The sequence below is a fragment of the Brassica napus genome, chromosome C1, assembly GCF_020379485.1.
Source record: "Brassica napus cultivar Da-Ae chromosome C1, Da-Ae, whole genome shotgun sequence".
Classification (NCBI taxonomy): Eukaryota; Viridiplantae; Streptophyta; class Magnoliopsida; order Brassicales; family Brassicaceae; genus Brassica; species Brassica napus.
Window position 1 is genome coordinate 35849974 of NC_063444.1, and position 23980 is coordinate 35873953.

General features: G+C 37.1%; 1 non-coding gene and 1 pseudogene across 1 annotated transcript; both read left to right on the forward strand.

Moving 5' to 3' along the window:
• Positions 1–6940: 6940 nt before the first annotated feature.
• LOC106373791 lies at positions 6941–10298 on the forward strand (annotated as a pseudogene).
• A 6042-nt stretch (positions 10299–16340) lies between these two features.
• On the forward strand, positions 16341–16447 carry LOC125581228. Its single transcript, XR_007318928.1, has one exon. It is a non-coding gene; the product is annotated as a small nucleolar RNA R71 (small nucleolar RNA).
• The last annotated feature ends 7533 nt before the right edge of the window (positions 16448–23980 follow it).

Sequence of the window (23980 nt, forward strand, 5' to 3'; positions counted from 1 at the left end):
GAGTTATATTCAGCTATATTCGGCTATAGCTTATAGACTAAGAGTTAATAGAGAGGTAACTTGTAGTGTCAATACTTGATAGTGAATATTATTATAAAAAGGAGCTGACATAGTAGCTCAAATATGAAAGATATATGCAATGATGATTTCTTCTTCTGTGACACGCAATATAGAAGCAATGGTACAACCTTGGTTTAATATATTATATATTAAACAAATTCATTTCTTCTTGGTTTAAAAAAAAAAAATTCTCTCTATTTTTTTTTTTGAGAAATACATCTCTCTGGTTTGAAACAAACTTGGACGTTGTCAATAATTTGTTTTCAAAGGGTCTTGAGAGCTTTCTACATTGTCATTATTATTATGAGCTTCTTATTGCGTGTATGGTAGGGCATAGTTTCTCTTTTCTAAATGGTAAGAAGGTCTTTCTCCAACATTTCCATTTCTTTCCAGAATTCTATTTCAAAAGCATCGTGGATGAAATTTTGAATTTTAGAAAAACTATTTCCAAATGAAATTTTTTTAAAAAAATTTCAGAAAATAAAATTAATTGATTTAAGAGCTAATACTACAATTTAAATTTTGGGATAATTTGTAAAATACTCTAGTAAATTTAGAATTTGAAAAATACACCTTCTTTTTTATTTTTTGAAAACTGCACTTTGTTAAAAGTGAAAAGATATTTTATCCATATTAGATATTTCAATAATTAAAATAGAAATTTGAATTTATTAATAATATTGTTACCAAAATTGAAAATAGTACCTTGGCTCTCTCTCCAACATTTCTCTTTCTTTCCCGAATTTTATTTCACTTTTTGCTATCCATCTTAATACTTTAATTAATTATTTTATCTATTTAGTTTTTAATTATATTTATTTCAATCATCAAACAATATTTTTAATCAAAAATATTAATAAGTTTCAAATCAAATTAAAATATAAAATTCAAAATAAATATGAAAATTTTATCAATTAGTTTTATAAATTTAGAACTAAAAGTAACTTAAGTGTGGATGAAATTTTGAATTAAAAAAAACTATTTCTGAATGAAAAAATAAATAAATTTTAAATTTTAGAAAATAAACTTAATTTATTTTAGAGCTAAAACTACAATTAAAATTTTGGGATAATTTGTAAAGTACTATATAAATAATTTAGAAATTGAAAATTACACCTTCCTTTTTAATTTTTGAAAACCGCACTTTTATTAAAAGTGAAAAGATATTTTTATCCATATTAAATATTTAAATAATTAAAATATAAATTTGAAATAAATAATAATATTGTTACTAAACTTGAAAATAGTACATCGGCTCTTTCTCCAACATTTCTCTTTCTCTCTAAAATTCTATTTCAAAAGCATCGTCTCTCTCTCTCTCTCTCTCTCTCTCTCTCTCTCTCTCTCTCTCTCTCTCTCTCTCTCTCTCTCTCTCTCTCTCTCTCTCTCTCTCTCTCTCTCTCTCTCTCTAAGTGATGAAGATCTATGATTACAATTTTCTTTCTTGATATACTTGCAGAGTTAAAAATATATTTTTAAATTATTAATAGTTTATTTTAAATTAGAAAAAAGCATAGGAGTTAATAGAGAGTAATGTCAATGATATTATAGTTCAGCGATCGGCTATAGCTTATAGACTAAGAGTTAATAGAGAAGTAACTTGTAGTGTCAATACTTGATAGTGAATATTATTAAAAAAATGAGTTGACATAGTAGCTCAAATAGTGGAGATATAGGCAATGATGATTTCTTCTTCTCTGACACGCAATATACAAGCAATGGCTATAACCTTGATTTAATATATTAAATATTAAACAAATTCATTTCTTCTTGCTTTTAAAACAAAACAAAAAACTTCTCTCTGTTTTTTTCTTAGAAATACATATCTCTGGTTTGAAACAAACTTGGACGTCGTCAATACTTTGTTCCCACATGGTCGTAAGAGTTTTCTACATTGTCATTATTATTATTTGCTTCTTCTTGCGTGTATTAAAAGTGAAAAGATATTTTTATCCATATTAGATATTTCAATAATTAAAATAGAAATTTGAATTTAGTAATAATATTGTTAATAAACTTGAATATAGTACCTTGTCTCTCTCTCCAACATTTTTCTCTCTTTCCGGAATTCTATTTTAATTTTTGCTATCCATCTTAATACTTTAATTAATTATTTTATCTATTTAGTTTTTAATTATATTGATTTCAATCATCAAACAATATTTTTAATCAAAAAAATTAATAAGTTTCAAATCAAATTAAATATTAGATTCAAAATAAATATGAAAGGTTTATCAATTAGTTTTATAAATTTAGAACTAAAAGTAACTTAAGTGTGGATGAAATTTTGAATTACAAAACAAACTATTTCTGAATGAAAAAATAAATAAATTTAAATTTTAGAAAATAAACGTAATTGATTTTAGAGCTAAAACTACAATTAAAATTTTGGGATAATTTGTAAAATACTATATAAATAATTTAGAATTTGAAAATTACACCTTCTTTTTTAATTTTTTTAAAAACCGCACTTTTTTAAAAGTGAAAATATATTTTTATCCATATTAAATATTTAAATAATTAAAATAGAAATTCGAAATTAGTAATAATATTGTTACTAAACTTGAAAATAGTACATCAACTCTTTCTCTCTAAAATTCTATTTCAAAAGCATCGTCTCTCTCTCTCTCTCTCTCTCTCTCTCTCTCTCTCTCTCTCTCTCTCTCTCTCTCTCTCTCTCTCTCTCTCTCTCTCTCTCTCTCTCTCTCTCTTTCTCTCTCTCTCTCCCCCTTTCTCTCCCCCCCTCGCATCAATGTTTGTCATGAGACATTAGAGTGTGTGCAATTCAAAAAAAAAAGTCACATGACTATTGATTCTGTGTGTAAAATGATATTTTGTAGGTATGCTTAAGGTACAATAAACTTCACTCTCAACTTCTAGCAAATCTCTTTAGAGTGTTCTTATTTGGAGTCTCTGATTCTCATCAATGTGATTTACAAAGTGGTGAAAAAACAGTTTAGTGAAAAGTGGAAATAATGAAATTTATTACAAAATCAAAACTAAACAATTACCAAAACCTTGAGAAATCAAAACCAATTTGGAAGACAAACGTTTAGAACACACAAAGACACCAAACACACACACTTACGGACATGAGTGAAGAATCAAAAGAAAAAAATCTGAATGATGGAAAAATAAAATATGAAAGTAGAGAAACAAAAATGATTTGCAAAAAATAAAACCAAAAAGATCACCAAAAGACGAGATCGAAGACGTCTCGCTTGTTTTATTCTTTTGATTCCAAAAATATAAAAACTTAATATATTAATTTTTTAGATATTATAAAGATTTCATTTAAAAAACATATCTTATAATTTCTGAAGCTGTTAATTTAAATATTAAATAGATTATGATAATAAAATTTAATAATAATATTAAATATTCAGATTGCCTACTTTAATAAATTCATATATACAAAACTGCATTTTTCAAAAAAAACTTAAATAATGGTGTTGTTTTCAAATTAAAATCTTATATAGGTGTATTTCTCCAAATTTTCCTTAAAAAGATGAGCGACAAATTTAGTTTTTTTTTTATTCTTAGTTTTTAAAATAAATTAGGTTTAAAAAATTGTTTTATAACTTTTAAATTTTCGTTTAAACCTTATTAATATTTTTGATTAAAAAGGAATAATTTAATTATTAAAGTGAGATTTTTTAAAAACGTTTGTGTATTAATATTAACAAAATAATTAGTTAAATTATTATATTGGAATGAAAAAAAATATTAAAACACTTAACAAATATTTAATTAGGGTATTTTTATTGAAATTGGCATTAATTTTAATCAAAGAAATCGACATATATGAAGTTTAAATAAACAGTTGTCTATTTTTAGAATTTCTCTACATAACTGTCTCACTCTTTCTATATGTTCTCTCTCTTTTATTCTTCACAAAAAGATGAAAGAAAAGTTTGTCTTTTGCTTTTTCATCTCTCTTTTGACGAATTTTTCTTCATCTGTTTGAACAAAACAAAACCAATATATACCCTACTTGTGACAAAATATATGTTGGCAAACAGTTAAGACTTAATGAAACTAGCCATAAATAAACAAATTTAACTAGACATTTAATAGTTAGATGAAAAAGGTAGTTTATAGTTTAATGAGCTTAAATCTAGGCTATCAGATTTGGATAATAGAGTTGTATTAATTTTTCTTTTGTTTTATTATTATTTATTCACCTCATCTATCTTTATTTGTTTATATTTCAAATTTGAAAATACAAAAACAAATATGTTTGCTATGATCAATTGTAATTTTTTATTTCTATATCTTAACATCTATATTGATAAATTTTAGAAATTAAAAGATAAAATTTTATGAATAAATGATGAATAAAAAGAGGCTGAGTGGTCTAAATAATGTGGATGAAGAAATTATGAACATACAAATTTTGGATGTAGTGTAGAAGGAAAAATAGTAGACAAATATATTATGTATGAGTGAAGTATAGACATATGTAGGGTTGAACGGACACAAGACAAATACTTGCTAATTTTCAGGTGTTTGCTATTTGGCTTGGTACGTTCGATTAGTTTGATTTAATACTTTTATTTGGCTTACTTGAATCAAGTACTTGTTCTATCAAGTACTCAGAGAAAAACTATTAGTTGCAAGTTATTTGATTCTGCTCGTTACTTACCAAAATCAAATAGTTTTATATAAAATAAGTAATAAAATCATATAATGTAAGTATTTTAAAAAAGTAATAAGTAATTCTAACGAATAATAATTATATTTAACGAGTAGTAAGTATTTTGTAGCGGATAACAAGTATTTTTTTAGAAGAAGTAACGAAAAATAAGTGATGGAGTAAGTATCAAGACATGTGTTAAGAAAAATAACAATACTTGATACTTAATCCGAACTTGCTAGTAATAAAATTTGTTGAGTTGCTAATTGATTTGACAACATCAGATATTTTTTCAATGCAAATAACGAATACAAGCCAAAGTAGTAAGTAATAATGTCTAGCCTTAGACATATATGTCATGGATGGCAAAGTTGTGGATAAAGATAGTTTTTTTTTATCAAACAATGATTTATTCATCATGTTTATTATTGTCGACAAACCATAAACATTTATTCAAAGGCATTAGAATACATAGATAGAAAGTATATTAATAAGATAATTTTTTTAAAGCTGATTTATTATGTTATTACAATTATGAGAAAAATTACATAGACGATCCGACAACCGACAATACTATCTGCTTTATAAAGATCTACGCTTAACTGCATCACCTGAGCCGTCCTACGAAGATCATGTCTGACCGAGTTCTTGTACCATGTTGAAGATCCCTTGTAAGTTTTTCCTCCGTAGCCTGCATAATTGTTTAATAAATCTTTTTTCTCCGAGAATTGAAATCTGGACCTGCGGGTGTAGAAGCATTAATGAACCCTTAATGAAACCATTGGACTAAGATGACTTCCACTAATAAGATAATTAATAATCAAATTCCCATCAATCTTAAGAAAGGATGAGTATTTGCCATTAAAATGAAAAACAAAAAGGAAAAGGAAAGTGAAATTGAAAGAGTATTCATAAGAAACATCCTTTCTTGTTTTTCTGTAGAAGAAACACTTGTTCATTGAAAAAGTGAATACCTAAAAACCCTAACGCTACTGAAAAAAAAAAACATTTTCTCTCCCAACCCGATTAGGGTTTTCCTGTGATCGTCTTCGCCGCCGTCCGTGTGGCTTCTCGCCCACCGACGAGAACACTCCTCTCTCTCCCTCCTCTTCCTTTCTTCCATGGCTCTGCTTGTTCCTTGTCCCTTTGCACCGTTGCTCCTTCCTCCGCCTCCAGAACCGCCGCTGCTCGTGTTTCTCCTAGATCTGCTAGTCGATTGCTCTCCTCATGTCCTTTCCGTTCCTCCCCACCCACCGGATCTGTCCCTGTTCCTTTGCCGCTTCTTCGACTCTGCAGTGATTATACTGTTCGTCCGTTTAGTAAATCTATTAGTTTCAGTGGTGTTTGTTCTTGTGGTTTTCTGTGACTCCTTTACTGCAGTATGCGGGTTCAATTTCGGGTTCTATCCGGCTCGTTTCAACTCTGTTAAGTTTGATTTTGGTCTCTTAATCTACTGGCCTCAAGTTTCTCAGATCTGTGTTTATTCACTAGTACTTGATATAAAAAGTGATATGGTTGGAATTGTGAATCTGTGTCTTGTGCATTTGCTTCCGTCTCTTGGCTACTCATTGTCCCAAGTTTCATAGTTCACTTGTCAAGACGTTTGGAGAGTAGGCAAAGTCTCATTGAGAATGAAGTCATAGCCTTGGTTGGTTTGGGGTCTCATTCCTCTGTTCTCAGGTTCTTCAGTAGCAATTATGTTGCCTTGGCTCATTCTTTTTCTGCAGTATGCAGGGTTTTATATGTCTGTGGTTTAACTGTGGAGGTGTATGTATTTTTTTCTAACCATTGGTGGCAATTTGGAAAGAAAAGCTACAGTATTTGCTTCCTTACATTGCATCAGATTTGTTTGGTCTCACGAAGACTTGGTTGTTCATTGTCCCGGTATCATGACCTCACTGCCTTTGTTGCAGAGTGTCTAGCCCTTTTGGGCATTTCTCAGCTGGTTTGCAAGTCAGACTGCCATGAACTCAGTCGCATTCTTTCAGAGAGCTGGTCTTCTGATGTTCATTGGATCTTATTGGCTATTCGATCCCTTATCTTATCTTTTCAGGATTCACATGTATGTGTTGTGTTTTCTTGTGTTTGTAATATGACAAGTTGTGCCTTTTTACTTTTTATTTCTTCCGCTGATAGGGGTTGAGACTTTAAATTAATGGAATTGTTGTTTGATAAAAAAAAAAAAAATACCTAAAAACCCTAATCAAGGCCTGGTCGTTTGCTTCTTCCTTGGGAGAGAAGACAATGATGATATCCGATCTTCCCCACCATTTACTAGAGGAAATACTCTCTAGGGCGCCGGCAACAACTCTGAGAAGGTTGCGACCAACTTGTAAACAATGGAATGCTTTACTCAGACCAAATACCGTAAAGCTCCAAAGCAGCCTCTACTTCTCATGCTGAAGGAGTTTAGGGTTTGTCCAGTGACCGTTGAGATCGATCTCAGCGTCGCTGCTCCATCTATAGAGTTTAAGGATCCCTTTGACCTAAAGGGTTCCCCCTCTAGTTCACAACAAGTCAACATAGTCGAAGTCATTCACTGCAAAGGTTTGTTATTATGCATTACCGAATACAATAAGCTCGTTGTTTGGAATCCGTTTTTAGGGGAAACAAAATGGATCCAAGCAAGTAGTCGTCATTACAAGAAAAAATCTAGTTTTGCTCTAGGATACAAAAACAACAAATCTTGCCGTGACTACAAAATCTTGAGGTATTGGCAGAGTTACAAGAGTGAAAACCAAGTTGTTGAGTTTGAAATATATGAATTTAGCTCTGACTCATGGAGGTTTCTTGATGGAATCTCTCTCGACTACTATATACATGGAAGTGGATGGGCATCTTTGCATGGGAATTGTTGGGGTCAAAATCGGTCACGACGGAATCAATGTCTAAAAGTCCGTAAAAATCGGCATGAACGTTTTTACGAAAAATAAATCTTAGAAAAAGATCTATTTTTACGAAGAATCTTGCGGAGAAAACACATTCACGAAAAATCGGAGAAAGACGAGAACAAGGTTGCCGCGTAGCAACCAGCGAAAAAGCTGGTCGCTACGTAGCGTGCTCGGTCGCTACGTAGCGTGCTTGGTCGAAACGTAGCGTGCTCGGTCGCTACGTAGCTTGCTCGGTCGCTACGTAGCGTGGTCGGTCGCTACGTAGCGTGGTCGGTCGCTACGTAGCGTGGTCGGTCGCTACGTAGCGTGTTCGGTCGCTACGTAGCGTGTTCGGTCGCTACGTAGCGTGCTCGGTCGCTACGTAGCGTGCTCGGTCGCTACGTAGCGTGCTCGGTCGCTACGTAGCGTGCTCGGTCGCTACGTAGCATGCTCGGTCGCTACGTAGCGTGCTCGGTCGCTACGTAGCGTGCTCGGTCGCTACGTAGCGTGCTCGGTCGCTACGTAGCGTGCTCGGTCGCTACGTAGCGTGCTCGGTCGCTACGTAGCGTGCTCGGTCGCTACGTAGCGACCGAGCTCAAGCCAAAGCTCGGTCGCTACGTAGCGACCGAGCGCTTGTCCCGCTCGGTCGCTACGTAGCGACCGAGCGCTCGTCCCGCTCGGTCGCTACATAGCGACCGAGCGATCGTCCCGCTTGGTCGCTACGTAGCGACCGAGCGCTCGTCCCACTCGGTCGCTACATAGCGACCGAGCTCGAGCTGAAGCTCGGTCGCTACGTAGAGACCGAGCGCTCGTCCCGCTCGGTCGCTACGTAGCGACCGAGCTCAAGCCAAAGCTCGGTCGCTACGTAGCGACCGAGCGATCGTCCCGCTCGGTCGCTACGTAGCGACCGAGCGATCGTTTCGCTCGGTCGCTACGTAGCGACCGAGCTCAAGCAAAGCTCGGTCGCTACGTAGCGACCGAGCACTCGTCCCGCTCGGTCGCTACGTAGCGACTGGGCTCGAGCCAAAGTTCGGCCGCTACGCAGCGATCGAGCTCTTCCAAACATCGATACGACACCAGTCCATGCATTCTCGCCAAACCTTCAAATGCTATCTCCCGAAGACCGTAGCAGGCTCAATCCAAGTTTTCCACTATTCTAACTCATCGATCAAACTTTACGGATTAGAAACCGCGGAAAATTCGTTCATTGTCAGAAGAAATCGTAGTAAACGTGTCGAGTCGGAAGACGGCCCAAAGGGACCTAAAACACGACTCGAGGCCCATCCTACGATTTCTTAACCAAAAGCCCGTAAACTACAGCACGGTTTACGCTTGGTCCACAAGGAAGGATAAATGTCAAGTTTCCGCGGATAAATATGGAAGTTTTGATGATAATTGTGAAGATCGGGAAAAATGGAATATCTCCATTTTATGCTATGACGGCTTAAGGGCAGAAGAGTAAAAGCGTAAACCGACCTTGGAGCTAGTATATGAGAAGTCCTAGGCGAGGAGCATGGGGGAGGGACTCTTTTAGACTCAGAACTCTCTGCACTTAGAAACTTAGGCTTATTTCTCGACAAGTTCGGTTTCTATGACTGGCACTCAATCACTAGACGAACTCGCCTATGCAGTTCGATCTCTTGTCCAGCTCTACCAATTGAACTACGTTCGGCTTGATCCTCGAAAGGGGTACGTAGGCAGCCTTTCATAAGGTTCAGTCCGAAATCAATCAAAGCCTTTTAGATATCTTTTTCGTCTTTTGTTATCGAGCTGCGACTCAACTAGGATTAGGGTTTTATGTTGCTAGAACTAGGTAACTCGCTGACGGCCCCTGCGGCCAAAGCCTTTGTATTCTCTTGTAATGATCGCAACGCTCTTACGCGAATTCGAAATAAGATCTACTTTCTTTGTAAATTCGTTTTATCATGTTTTCTCATATTTTCCGCATTTATTTGGTTACTTGTCGTTGGCTCTCGCAGAGATCCGGGTCCTCTGGAAAATTAGGATTTTCCTAAGTTTCCTTATTTAAACGGAAATCGACAGTGCAAATTTCGGTTCCCACAGGAATACTTATTGGGTTGGTTCAGAGAGAAAAGACAAGGATTCTTCTATATTCTTACTCAGTTTTGATTTCACAGGAGAGAGATTTGGACGTTTAAATCTTCCTCCAGTTCTACAACCTATGATGCTATCTCTTTTTAGAGAAGAACAAATCTCAGGGTTACATATGAACTACTTTCCATTAAAGATGGATTTGTGGGTGACCACTAACTTTGGTACTGAAGCTGCCGCCTTGTCGTGGAGCAAGTCCTTTACAGTGGATTTACACGTTCTTGAAGAACGTTACCCGATGTTCACAACTTTTTTACTCGACGAGAACAAGAAAGTGGTCGTGTGTCTGGGACTAGTTGGTTGGGACACAAAGAAGGTGGTCTACATTATTGGAGAGGACGATGAATATCACACAGAAATCCCTTATGTAAGATCTACACATAAACCATGGTGGCCACGTATATTCAATTATGTTCCAAGTTTGGTTCAAATCCAGCAACGAACGAAGCAGACACGAGAGAGAAGAATGAAACAAGAAAATGTGATGCTGGTTAAAAAGAAACGAGATTTCATATTACGAGAAGAAAAGAAGACACAGTAGTCACACTGAGACTCTGCCAATGTGATGTAGCGGAAGCTTTATAGGATATAACTAGAGATTTGTTGATTCTGAGAATACCCGGAAAACTAGAATAATACAAGGATCTTATTTAGTCTATAAATACCTAAGATCAATGTCTTCTTAAATTCGTTGAGATCACCTATGATCTACCGAAAGCAAGGAACAAAAGAGAAATCTCTTTAATTTTTATTAATAATCAATCAACTGGATACAAAGTTAAAACTAAAAGAATATATATAAGAAAACTATAACACCCTAAAACAATAAAGATAATTATCTAAATAACAAATAAAGTAAATAATAATTTTTAGAAATATCTCAAATATTTATCTGCATCATTCTCTCCAGATTTGAGAAGATTTGCCCTCGAATCTTAATCATTGTCTTTAACTCCTTGTTCTTTTTCTTCTTCTTTTTCTATTGATAATATTTACCAAAAGAGAATATATAGTTTTGTTCCACCTTGAATAACGTAATCAACCTGAGATTGAAATACATGTGCTCCTTATTACGATGATGTGTTGTAGCTTTTATTGGATCAGTTTTAACAAAAGCCCAGCTGGCCCCATGATTTCCAAAACGTGAATTGTGTAGCTCCAAGTTGACTTCCAAAAGAATCTTTTGGAGAACAACTTCCTCTCTCCAACTGAGAAGAAGTTTTAAGGATCAAATCAATGTAGTATAAAAGATTGTCGAACCAATCCTAAGTGATTCTAAAGCAAAGGGAATGCAAGTTCATGTTTGATCTAAGTGCGATCCGGTTTTAAAGATGATATGAACTAAGAACTAATAAGCTAATGCAATAAAGTAATGATATTTCTTTCTCAATTTGAAGCAAGATGACTCATGGGGCTAGGCATTTGATCTCGGGTGATGTAGATCCAATCTAAGGGTGGCAAGGTATCAATCAAACACTTTCCTTATGCCTAGACACTAAGCTAAACAAGCTCTATCTCTAGATGAATGTTCTTTTGGTAAAGCAACTCAAACATATAATCTCTTAGGTTGAATGTTACTAAAGCAAACATGGAGAACAACCTCAATAGCAATCTTAACTTCTTTAACAACTAATCTCTTAGGTAAAGCAAGCTAAAAGCATTGAAGAGTTGGTTCAGGCATTTCATCATACACCTTGTGGGAAGAAAATGCCTAGATATCTATTTTAGTATGATCAAGACTAAAATAGCATTGAGAACCCTCAACAAGCATGGAAACAAGTAAATCTAACACTAAACACCCTAGATCTTTTCTAATCACCCTTAATCACCCTAGCCCATGAATCCAAGATTAGTCTACTCACTAATAGACATAAATAACCCCAAAACCATGGATAATTCAAGGTTAAACATGATTAGAGACCAAGATAATCAAGCAAAGATAAGAAATTATGATCAAGATTAGATCTTTTTTCCCAAAAGTGGCTTTTGATTAGATAGAAAATAAGATATGTCCCAACTTTGGGATTACAAGAGTATTTATATGTCTTTGGAAAACCTAATGGTTTCCATTAAAAAGTCTAAAAAGCCCCTTAAAAACATTAAAATCCGACTAAGGAAAAGATTCGACTCGGGTAGGAGGCATCGGTCACAACCCGCGCGACTCTACCCGCGTTGGAGTGTCGAGACCTTCACTTCATGAGCGCGGGTAGCTCGTCCCGCACCCTTCTTCCCACGTCAGACCGTCGAGGCTTCTCTCTCGTCTTGCGCACGGGTAGGCGACTCCGTGTGCTCCAACCCGCGTGACTCCATCGACTGGCTCTCTTCGACAACGCGGGTAAGGGAACCCCGTCGCTCCACCCCGCGTCGAGGTGTCATCTCGCTTCTTCCTCTTCGTGCACGCGGGTTCACGATCCCGCATCACTCATCCCGCGTGGAGGCTCTTCTTGGCTCGGCTACGCGGGTAGGTGAACTCGGGGTGCTCCAACCCGCGTCGTGCTCGCCAAAAACCGAACCAACTTCATTTTCCATCCCTTCTTGTACCAAAATGCATCTAAACACCTCCAATCGCTCCATAGGACACTCTGATGCCTGATAAAGACATATGAATGCAAAATGGATCCTAAAGATGCTAAACTCTTAATCTATATGATCATTATGTACAAAATGGAAGCTTAAAACAATGAAAATATGCAAGATATCAACTCCCCCACACTAGTCATTTACTTGTCCTCAAGTAAACTTTTCAAAACACAAGGAGGAGAGATACAAAGATGCTAGCTTAGCCAAAAGAAACACTCAATGCACTCAACTTGACATCCTAAAGAAATATAGCAAATAGCATAAGCAAACTCTCTTATTATACTCTAGCTTCTCTAGGCCTATCCATACTCTTATGCCTCTACACAAGTTGCAATACTCATCAACTAACAAGTTCTTTAAACCAGCTCTCACATTGATTCACACACACACACAAAATGAATTCTCACAAATGGGCACATGATCTCAATCATTTGGTTAAGCAATGGACTAATTTGAATGAAGAGAAGGATTCAAATGTTGTCATTTTAAGGTGGCAATCACTCAAGAATCAAGGAGCTTGATCATTATGCAAAATTTATCTAAGACTAGGAGCAGTTCATGCATACATGGATCCATCCTCATCATTCTACCCCATTCCTAAGTGATTACAAATTCTACACCCATTTCATTCATCCCATAACCCAAAATGAAAAACACTCACATCACTCACCCAATGAACAATATTCTTTTCTTAAGACTCAACCACTAAGGACCTCTTATTCATTTTTCACATTTCTAAGCTCTAACACTTTTTATTATCTCTTCCCCACTATCTTATTGAATCTTTCTTCTTTTTTTTTTTTCTTTTTCTTGTTTCTTCTTTTTTTTTTTAGAGGGGGAAGGTCTCAAACAATACAATCAAGAGCTTTCTTATTTTTCTATTCTAGGTCCCTAGGGCTTTTCTTTCTCATGACAATCTTTTGTTCATCAATCTCAACTTTATCACTTCCCAAACCCAAGATATAAACCTTTAAGGAACAAAGACCCCACTCACCATCCAAGAAGCTAGCTCAAATGATGACCCTATGCTAGCAAGAGATGAGAACAAATCCATGTCGCTCCCAATACTCTCAAGATTTTTGCACATGACAAACTATCAAAAGAGGCCTCACTCATGCAATTCAATGTTTGGTCTCAAAGAATGGTTAAGGTTTTAGGGTAAGGAGTCTCATTTGGGTTAACAAAGATAGGTATAAAGGAATAAGATAACCCAAATGTGTATGAGATCCATGATCAAGTATGCAAATGCCCATATGCAAGAGAGATTAAGTTCATTCAAGTCAAGTTCAGATTGGAGCTGATCTTAAGAACAATGCTAACATCAAGCAAGCAAACAAGTTTCAAGAAGAGTTTTCAAGGCTCGAAGCGTGCAAGGCTTTCAAGAGATGCTTAAGCTACTTAATATGTTTAACTAGGGTGTCATTTTCAGTGCAAACAAGTGTTCTATACATGGCAATATCAATCAGCTGCTCCATATGCAAGTGAATGCATCCTATATGCTCTAGACTCAATCTTAAGAATGCAAGTGATGCAACTACATGATTCAAAAATTTCAAATTTTTTTCGTTTTTCTATGCATATATGTATGTACAATGCAATGCATGAGACTCAAAATCATCAAAGCAAACATGATCAAATACTTGGTACCTTCCCCCACACTTAAATCACACAGTCTCTGTGTGAGTAAGGGAGAGATACCAAAAGGAAAGCAATATGCAAAGATAAACTGGTATGTACAAGATTAAGGTGAAGGAGTACCTCTGATGGAGTCTTGGAAAAGGCACTGGTGTCTAGGGAGCGATGTCCGGCCGCTTTCCTCCTCAGCCCAAGGGTCTTAAAAACGAAGATCCTACTGATATGTACAGGGATAGTCATGGGACTTCCTCCCAAGTGAGCTTGTTTTAAGTCTCTAGCTTGACTTTCCTTCCTTTGGCTAGTGAGAGGGAGGGTCCTTCCCACCTTCAAGAGTGATGGTGAGGACGTGGGAGAGAAGCTCTTGAAGCTTGATTGGATCATTTTGGAGCTGAGGAGTGATGATGGCCCTTGCACTTGAGAATGGCTTAGACTTTCTCTTGCACTTGATTTTGTACTCAATGGCCCCATCCTTAAGCTTCATTGGGTGGAGAGTGAGAGTGTGAAGAGTCTTATCAAGAGGTGGAGGATGAGGTTCTTTCACAATCTTCTTCTTGTCATGAGCAGCCTTTGTGGTGCTACTCACCTCCTCCTTTTTAGCACTTTCCAAGTGCTCATCACACAGTTCTTTAGAGGACTCTCCAACAAGAACTTCTTTCTCAATACCAACCCCTTCAGCCTTGGTATTCTCAATGGAGGATGCTCCACAAGTGATTGTTCCACAATACTCAGCATTCATCTTTAGGGACTGTAGTGGATAGGAGACAGCTTTGTTCACATTTAGGAGTGTGACCTTCTTGTTGGCAAAGTCTATGCAAGCTCCCACTGTTGTGAGGAATGGAGTGCCAAGGATCAATGGGACTCTCTTCTCAGTTGCCATCTTCAGAACAGTAAGGTCTATAGAAATGGTGCATGTTCCAATCTTCAAAGGGAAGTCCTTGATGAGACCAATAGAAGTTGTAGAAGAGGAATCTCCAAACTGTAGTGAAGATGTGTTTGACTCCATGCTCTCAATCCCTAGACTCTTCATCATCTCCATTGAGATCACATTCACACTTGCACCAGAATCAACAAGAGCATCATCAAAAGTGAGCTTACCAAGGTAGCAAGGCAAGGTGAACATCCCTTGAGACTCAAGCTTAGGGAGGGACTTTGGAGGGATTGGTGGATCAATATTCGGAATGGAGATGTCCAAAAGCTCGGCCACTTCAGCTTGGTGGTCTAGAATGTCGTTGATGAGCATCATCTGGACATGAGCTTCACGCATACCCGAGATTTCTGGAAGCCTGACCCCAACATCACTAAGATCTTTCCTGAACTTGGAGAGCACCTTCTTCTGAGCTTTGGTGAAAACTCTTTGGGGGAGGGGGAAAGGGAGCTTATCATAGGGTGATAGCTCAACCTTAGTGGCTTCCTCTAGCTTAACCTCTTTCAGCTTGTTGTCAGCTCTCTTCTCAACTTGATTCTCAAACTTGTGCTCAGCTCTTTGCAGATTCGTTGCTTCAACCGTCCTGGCAGCATCTTTCACAATCTATGCTTCAGCTGTGGCCACAACAAATCTCTCAACTTCCCCAAACTCAGTTCCAAATACCAGTCTTTCAATCTCATCCTCCTCTTTCTCATGATCACTCAGCTCAATCTCTGGAGAAGTAGTGGAGAAGACAACATTGCAATACTCCTTGGGGTTCTTTTCTGGTTTCCCTGGTAGATACCCCATTGGCTGCTTGGAAGATGAAGGCATAGAAGCAACTTGACTCTCCAAAGCCTTGAGATGAGAGGCAAGTTGCATGTACTTGTTGTTGAGGTCAGAATAGTTCCCATCAATCTTTGCATGGATGTTCTTGAACTCATAAATCATGGTCTTCTCATTTCTGGCCTGAAATTCCAAGAGCTGCTTAAACATAGAATCCACACTTGAATCTGGAGTTTGAGCTTGAGAAGAACTTCCTTGAGTCTGAGGAGATTGGTTGGCTTCAGGATAGTTCTGCTTGGCTTGGTAACCTCCTTGTTGATTGTTGTAGAGTGGCCTTTGCTGGTAGTTTTTTTGGTACTGAAAGTTGGGCTCTTTCTTATACCATGTGCCATTAGCATTGATGAAGCACAACTCCTCTTGGCCTTCTAAACCATCAACCTCATTGATCACTGGAGATGTCTCTTGTTTCTGGTCACCAACAAAGTTCATCTTCTCCTTCTTAGCCTTTTCTGCAAGAAGTAGATCCAACTTGGCTTGGAGAGACCTCAGCTCTTTCTTTGTATGCTGATCATCACTTCTGTTGACCCTATCATGCTCTTCACTGTAGACTGAGTCACTCTTTGCCATGTTCTCTACCAGTTCCTCTGCCTCTTCCTCAGTTCTTCCCAAGAAAAAACCATTGCTGGCAGTATCAAGCATGTTTCTGCACTGTGGTATAGCTCCTCTATAGAAGGTGCTAAGCAAACTCTCCTTTCTGAAACCATGATGAGGACATTGAGCCCAATAGCCCTTAAACCTCTCCCATGCTTCACTGAAGCTCTCTAGACCTTTCTGTTGAAAAACAGAGATTTCGTTCCTGATCTTAGCTGTCCTTGAAGTTGAGAAGAACTTATCTAGGAAAGCTCTCTTGCACTCATTCCAAGTAGTGACAGTGTCACTTGGAAGAGTCTTCTCCCATTGGTGTGCCTTGTCTCCCAAAGAGAAAGGGAATAGCTTCAACTTGAAAGCATCTTCAGAAACACCATTTGTCTTGGACAAGCCACAATACTTATCAAACTTGTATAAGTGATCAAAAGGGTCTTCAGCAGCAAGACCATATGATACTTGTTGTTCTCTATGGTGTTGAGCAGCCCTGACTTGATCTCAAAGTTGTTGTTCTCCACAGCTGGTGCTCTGATTCCCAACCTATGACCATTATTGTGAGGTTGATCATAGGCTCCAATGGCACGAGCTTGACGATGTGGATGTTGTGGCTGGCGCTGTGGTCTAAAAGGATCAGCTTTTGGATCAATGCCTCCTTGGGCATCACCATCTTGAGGCACATTCTCCATATCAAACCCCAACCTTTGCAAGTGAGCCTGTTGCTCTACTTCTCTTCTCTGTCTTGCTATCTCCCTCTCAAGTGCTCTAATGTCTTCAACTCTTGGAACTAGGTTTGTTGGACCTCTGCTCCTTGTGTTCATACACCTGAAATGCAAAGGGAGAAGAACAAAGAGAAGCAATAACACAATTAAATAAAAATTGACTTAGTCTCAAGCAAATGACTAAATCTCAATGTCACAATCAACTTAGAATTTGGCAACGACGCTAATTTGATGCAAGACTTTTCAAGGGTCCAAGATCAAATCAATGTAGTATAAAAGATTGTTGAACCAATCCTAGGTGATTCTAAAGCAAAGGGAATGAAAGTTCATGCTTAAGCTAAGTGCGATCCGGTTTTAAAGATGATATGAACTAAGAACTAATAAGCTAATGCAATAAAGTAATGATCTTTCTTTCTCAATTTGAAGCAAGAGGACTCATGGGGCTAGGCATTTGATCTCGGGTGATGTAGATCCAATCTAAGGGTGGCAAGGTATCAATCAAACACTTTCCTTATGCCTAGACACTAAGCTAAACAAGCTCTATCTCTAGATGAATGTTCTTTTGGTAAAGCAACTCAAGCATTTAATCTCTTAGGTTGAATGTTACTAAAACAAACATGGAGAACAAGCCCAATAGCAATCTTAAACTCTTTAACAACTAATCTCTTAGGTAAAGCAAGCTAAAAGCATTGAAGAGTTGGTTCAGACATTTCATCATACACCTTGTGGGCATAAAATGCCTAGATATCTATTTTAGTATGATCAAGACTAAAATAGCATTGAGAACCCTCAACAAGCATGAAAACAAGTAAATCTAACACTAAACACCCTAGATCTTTTCTTATCAACCTTAATCACCCTAGCCCATGAATCCAAGATTAGTCTACTCACTAATAGACATGAATAACCCCAAAACCATGGATGATTCAAGGTTAAACATGATTAGAGAGCAAGATAATCAAGCAAAGATAAGAAATTATGATCAGGATTAGATCTTTTTTCCCAAAAGTGGCTTTTGATTAGATAGAAAATAAGATATGTCCCAACTTTGGGATTACAAGAGTATTTATATGTCTTTGGTAAACCTAATGGTTTCCATTAAAAAGTCTAAAAAGCCCCTTAAAAACATTAAAATCCGACTAAGGAAAAGATTCAACTCGGGTAGGAGGCATCAGTCACAACCCGCGCGACTCTACCCGCGTTGGAGTGTCGAGACCTTCACTTCATGCGCGCGGGTAGCTCGTCCCGCGCCCTTCTTCCCGCGTCAGACCGTCGAGGCTGCCCTCTCGTCTTGCGCGCGGGTAGGCGACTCCGTGTGCTCCAACCCGCGTGACTCCATCGACTGGCTCTCTTCGATAACGCGGGTAAGGGAACCCGCGTCGCTCCACCCCGCGTCGAGGTGTCGCCTCGCTTCTTCCTCTTCGTACGCGCGGGTTCACGATCCCGCACCACTCATCCCGCGTGGAGGCTCTTCTTGGCTCGGCTACGCGGGTAGGTGAACTCGGGGTGCTCCAACCTGCGTCGTGCTCGCCCAAAACCGAACCAACTTCATTTTCCATCCCTTCTTGTACCAAAATGCTTCTAAACACCTCCAATCGCTCCATAGGACACTCTGATGCCTGATAAAGACATATGAATGCAAAATGGATCCTAAAGATGCTAAACTCTTAATCTATATGATCATTATGTACAAAATGGAAGCTTAAAACAATGCAAATATGCAAGATATCACCAACTGCCTACGTCTTTGACCTCGACGTCATTGCTTTCGTCTTGAATCCGACCTTCATCATCATAGATATCGTAAACCGGATCTCCAACAATTTCTTTGTAAACTATTACTTCACTTTCCACGAAAAAATTCGCCATGATTCCAGAATCGAGTTTTGATTAAGAAACCAAAATAGCAACTTTGATACCACCTGATGTAGCGGAAGCTTTATAGGATAGAACTAAAGATTCGTTGATTCTGTGAATACCCGGAAAACTAGAATAACACAAGGATCTTATTTAGTCTAAGAATGCATAAGATGAATGTCTTCTTAAATTCGTTGAGATCACCTATGATCTACCGAAAACAAGGAACAAATGATAAATCTCTTTAACTTTTATTAATAATCAATCAACTGAACACAAAGTTCAAACTAAAAGACTATATATAAGAAAACCATAAAAACCTAAAACAATAAAGATAATTATCTAAATAACAAATAAAGTAAATAGTAAATATTTGGAAATATCCCAAATATTTATCTACATCATTCCTCATGTAGCGGAAGCTTTATAGGATAGAACTAGAGATCCGTTGATTCTTACAATACCCGGAAAACTAAGAAAATCACAAAGATCTTATCTAGTCTAAGAATACCTAAGATCAATGTCTTCTTAAAATCGTTGAGAACACCTATATATGTTTTAGCCGAAAACAAAGAACAAAAGATAAATCTGTTTAACTTTTATTAATAATCAATCAGCCGAATACAAAATTCAAATTAAAAGACTATATATAAGAAAACCATAAAACCCTAAAACAATAAAGATAATTATCTAAATAACAAATAAAATAAATAATAAATATTTAGAAATATTCCAAATATTTATCTGCATCACAATGTTAACTTATTTTCCTCATTTTATCGAAACAATGTCACACTTGATTCAAAAACATATCTTTTCTTTCATTACTGCATGTGGTAGCAAAAACAGACAGAGAGATCAGAATGCATACTGTAGACCTAACCATATTTTGATAAAAGAACATTACTTCTTTACACGATATGTCTTTTTTACCATTCACTATACATGCATGTTAGATTCCAAGAAGGAAGCAACGGTAAGCCGAAAACTATGGAAGAGATCAAAAGTCTGAGAAGCTAAGAAGCATTCAAATGAATGATAAAATCAGTGGCATGATCCATTGTTTTAATACCTCCCATGGAGATAAGTAAAATCGCCAGCTCATCTTTCCCCCACTGTCTCAGTCCGTTGCTCAGACTCTTCAACACTTCTCTATCACCCAACATGGCAAACAGCTCACCATTAGACTCACCAAACCGGTAATATAAGCCTGCCACGTTGCTGTCTCGCATCCCACTGATATTTTCCCATCCAAGGCACTCGCTAAGAACTCCAAGTGGCTTCCCATGATTCCTTGGCGGCGTTTTGAGGCAGCTGATCTCGAGTCCACGCCCCAAGCGAATCCTCCGCATAGGACCACAAAGCAGGCAAGGGCATGCCCTCTTTCTTAACTCTGCAACTAGCTCCGATGGTCCTTGTTCTTGGTCTGACTTGTCAACCGATAGAAACCAGGACGGGATGGTTTCTTTGATGAGTAGGTGGACCACACCTAAGCCTCCGGTTAGCCATACCAATGAGGCACTAAGGGAGGCAGCAAGCTTGACTTGAGTCATTGCTGTTGCTAGTGAGCTTTGGCCGTATCTTGATCCGCTCTTTACTGTCTTCAGCCTTTCCAGAACTTCTGTGCTATATCTTTCACGGAATGTATCAGGAGAGAGAAAATCTCTTCCGTTACAGAGACGGTGTCTCTGAGAGCACGATACATGCGGAGATAGAGAATCCCCGGTGCTACAGGAAAGATCCCGCCATGGCCAAGAAGAGCTCCAACACCGCCGTCGTTTACATTTAACCCGAGAGTGGCACTGAAGCAGTTTCTGAGGAGCTGAACCACAGCGTCTGGGTTGTGAAGAAAGACGGTGCGAGATGCAGAGAAAACAAGAAAGTCAAACCAACGTTTCGCCTTTTGGGTCCATAAGGAAGCTACAATGGGCATGCAAGGCCAAGGGCAGCCTGCAGCCAAGCACTTGTAGGGTTTACTTGATATCCATCCATAGCATCTTCAAACACCAGATCAAGAGGAAGCCAGAGTGAAGAGAGACTTGCTCCATGGCATAAGCCAGCAAAAGAAGCAAGCGATCCAAAATCCAGAGAGGTTGTTCAATGATATTTCACACTAACACTTATTATTTCATGTGATTTCAGTTTTTAAATGTTTTTAGATCCTTTTGTAAATAATCACTAAAAATAATACAAACATTAAGATTTTTCTTCTAAAACAGCTTGTTTTATTGTGTTTTATACTAAAACACAATCAAGAAATGTCTCACTACTTAAGTTAGTTTAATTAATTCTCGTTAATAATAATAAGAGTCCCTAATAATAAATCAAGTTATATTTACAAAAAAATAAAAGTGGTTTTTTTATTAGTAACGATTTTCAGAGTATTTTGATAGTTTATATCTTACTCTATTAAAAGGGGAATATAAGCTCCATTGAGCCTATCCACCTCGGCAAATTAAATCAGCCAATGAAATATGATTTTTTTGCCATGTCACTATTTATTGAGTCCAATAAAACACTTCATCTTCATTGTTCTTATTGAAGTCTCTGAAATTGCCGTTATCCTACATTTAAGAACTTCCATTTTTTAAAACTTAATTCCCTTCGTTGATCCTTACAAGATGAAAGACGATGAAGTTTCAACTTCCGTTGTTTCTCTCTTTATAACTCTTTCGCTGAATCTTAGCCAAAGGTATCACTTCTTATAATTTGGAATCCTGGTAAATTTTAGATGTAATGTTTAGTTTACAAAACGAAATAAAATAACCATACACTACATTCTCATCTTTATTGTGTTAATCATGTTATTGTTTTTTGGTTTCGTATGATGGAAACTTATTTTACAACACATAATCCATGATACATTTGAAAAACTAAAAATAAAAATTTAAGCCTTTTTCAAAAATAAAAAATAAAATAGAAAACTCTGTACTATAGAATATATGTAGAACATAGTAAAAAACATTTGGTTTAAATGTGTCAGACAAGAATATATTCTAAATTTACACCAAATACAATCTAGAATGCAAAATTATACATACAAAAATGACAAGATTTACCAAATTATACCATATCATTCGCATGTAAATGCCCACATAGTATATGGAATAATATGTTCAAATAATAGAAAAAATTTCAGATCACAATGATCCAAATAACATACCACTATTTTAAAGGAATAGATAAATATGCAAAGTTATAAATTTTAAAATTATAAGTAACACGTAAAATTGTAGGACAAAAAAAATAAATAAAATTACATAAAGTTAACGAATTTTTAAAAATAAATGCAAAAAACAATACAAAATATAAACCGCGCGTAGCGCGGTTAAAGAATGTAGTTTCATTAGTATTCTTTTATATTTCTATAAAGTTGAGTGTACAACATTTAATGTAAAAGTTAACCTAAGAGCACTCTCAATGGGGAGATCTAGCTTAAATATTCTATAAACATATATATATGTGTATGTATATATTATATATATGTATGTAACAAGGGTTCTAAACTTTATAGGAAACCTAATCCAAAATACTCCCAAAAATATTTTGGGTTGGGTTTCCCGTAATGTTTAGAACCTGGACAAATAAAGAACAAAGGAACTGACATTAGAGAAGGAGAAGTGATGCAGATAAGTATTTGAAATATTTCCAAATATCTTGTTATTTATTTTATTAGTTATATTAATTTAGATAATTACCTTTTATTTGTATTTTCTATATCTTAATGGTTTTCCTATTTTAATTTGTTTTTTTTTTCACGATGAGATACAAAGATAAATCTTAGTACGAATCGGCAAAGGCCGAGTTGCAAGTGTCAATCCAGTGTGGCACACACGTGTTAACATATGAGAAAACACGCTTCCTTGTTCGAGCTTGTCTTGCCAGGAAGTCTGCTTTGGTGTTATTGGATCTGTCCTTATAGACCACTTGTCCATCTTGGTAGGACGCCCATAGAGTTTTAAACTCATTAAGTTCAGCTGCGAAGGCTGGCCAATCATCAGGTATAGCAATCATTTTGACTAACTCTTGGGAGTCAGTAACAAAGTAACTGCAGTAACGATGGTGGCGAGATAAACATTTGAGAGCCCATACCAAACTTTTTAGTTCAGTGTGGAGTGGCGAGAGTTGCTTATGGCAGCCTTGGAGTCGGAGAATATCTATCGAACCGTCTTGTAGCTGTAAGATCCATCCTACTCCACTCGTAGTTTCATCATTTTTCCACGATCCATCAACTCTACATATGAACGTAGGTACTTCAATAGGGGTTCTAGGTATGCGTTCTATGATGCTTTCACCTAGGTCGATCTCCTCATTGGCCAGAAACCATGCATTGCATTCTCGTGTTGCCAGATCAATTGTATCCAAAGGTGAGAACTCCCGTCCATTAAACAACTTTTCATTCCGGGCTTTCCAAATATACCAAATAATCCATGGGAAAACCCTGGTTAAATCCTCCATATTTCCACCCGAATTGGTTCTTGAGAGGAGGTAGTCATATTGGTGTAGAGATTTTCTGATGGGAAAACTCCCGGAGCCGATGGAATCGTTGAGAGAGCCCAACATTGCATAGCGGGAGGACATGTAAAAATCGTATGATTAATCGTATGGTTTTCCTATTTTAATTAAGATTAGGGTTTTCTAGATTTAAGGATTTATTATAAATAGGCATTAAATCCTAAAGTTGTATTCAGACTTTGATAATTAATAAACTAGCTGTTTTGCTTTATACCTTGTTCGATTTGATTAAATTCATCAAGCATGAAGTTGGTCTCAAGAAGCTATCGAAAGAAACACTTGATCGATCCAAGAACATGTCTCTAAGAACCCCAAAGTTCCTTGATCGACCGTTCAACCTATTTGTCTGCTGCATCAGGTTGCTGTCAGAGCCAGGTCTCTTTGGTTTCTTAATCGAAGGATGTCATGGTGAGTGCGAACATCTATCCTATCCAGGACGAAAGTCCCTTTGTTGAGAGAGAAGAAAACTATGAGATCTATCGAGAGATCTATGGTGATCCGATCTACGATGTCTATGAAGATGATGTCCGCGTTGTCGACTTCGTTTTCAGTGAAGATTCTTTTGCAAATTTCGCCTGCGCAAAAATCGGGCAAGACGAGATTCATGCAAAATTCGGGCGGGACAAGATCCATGCAAAGCCCGTGTAGGACGAGTTACGTG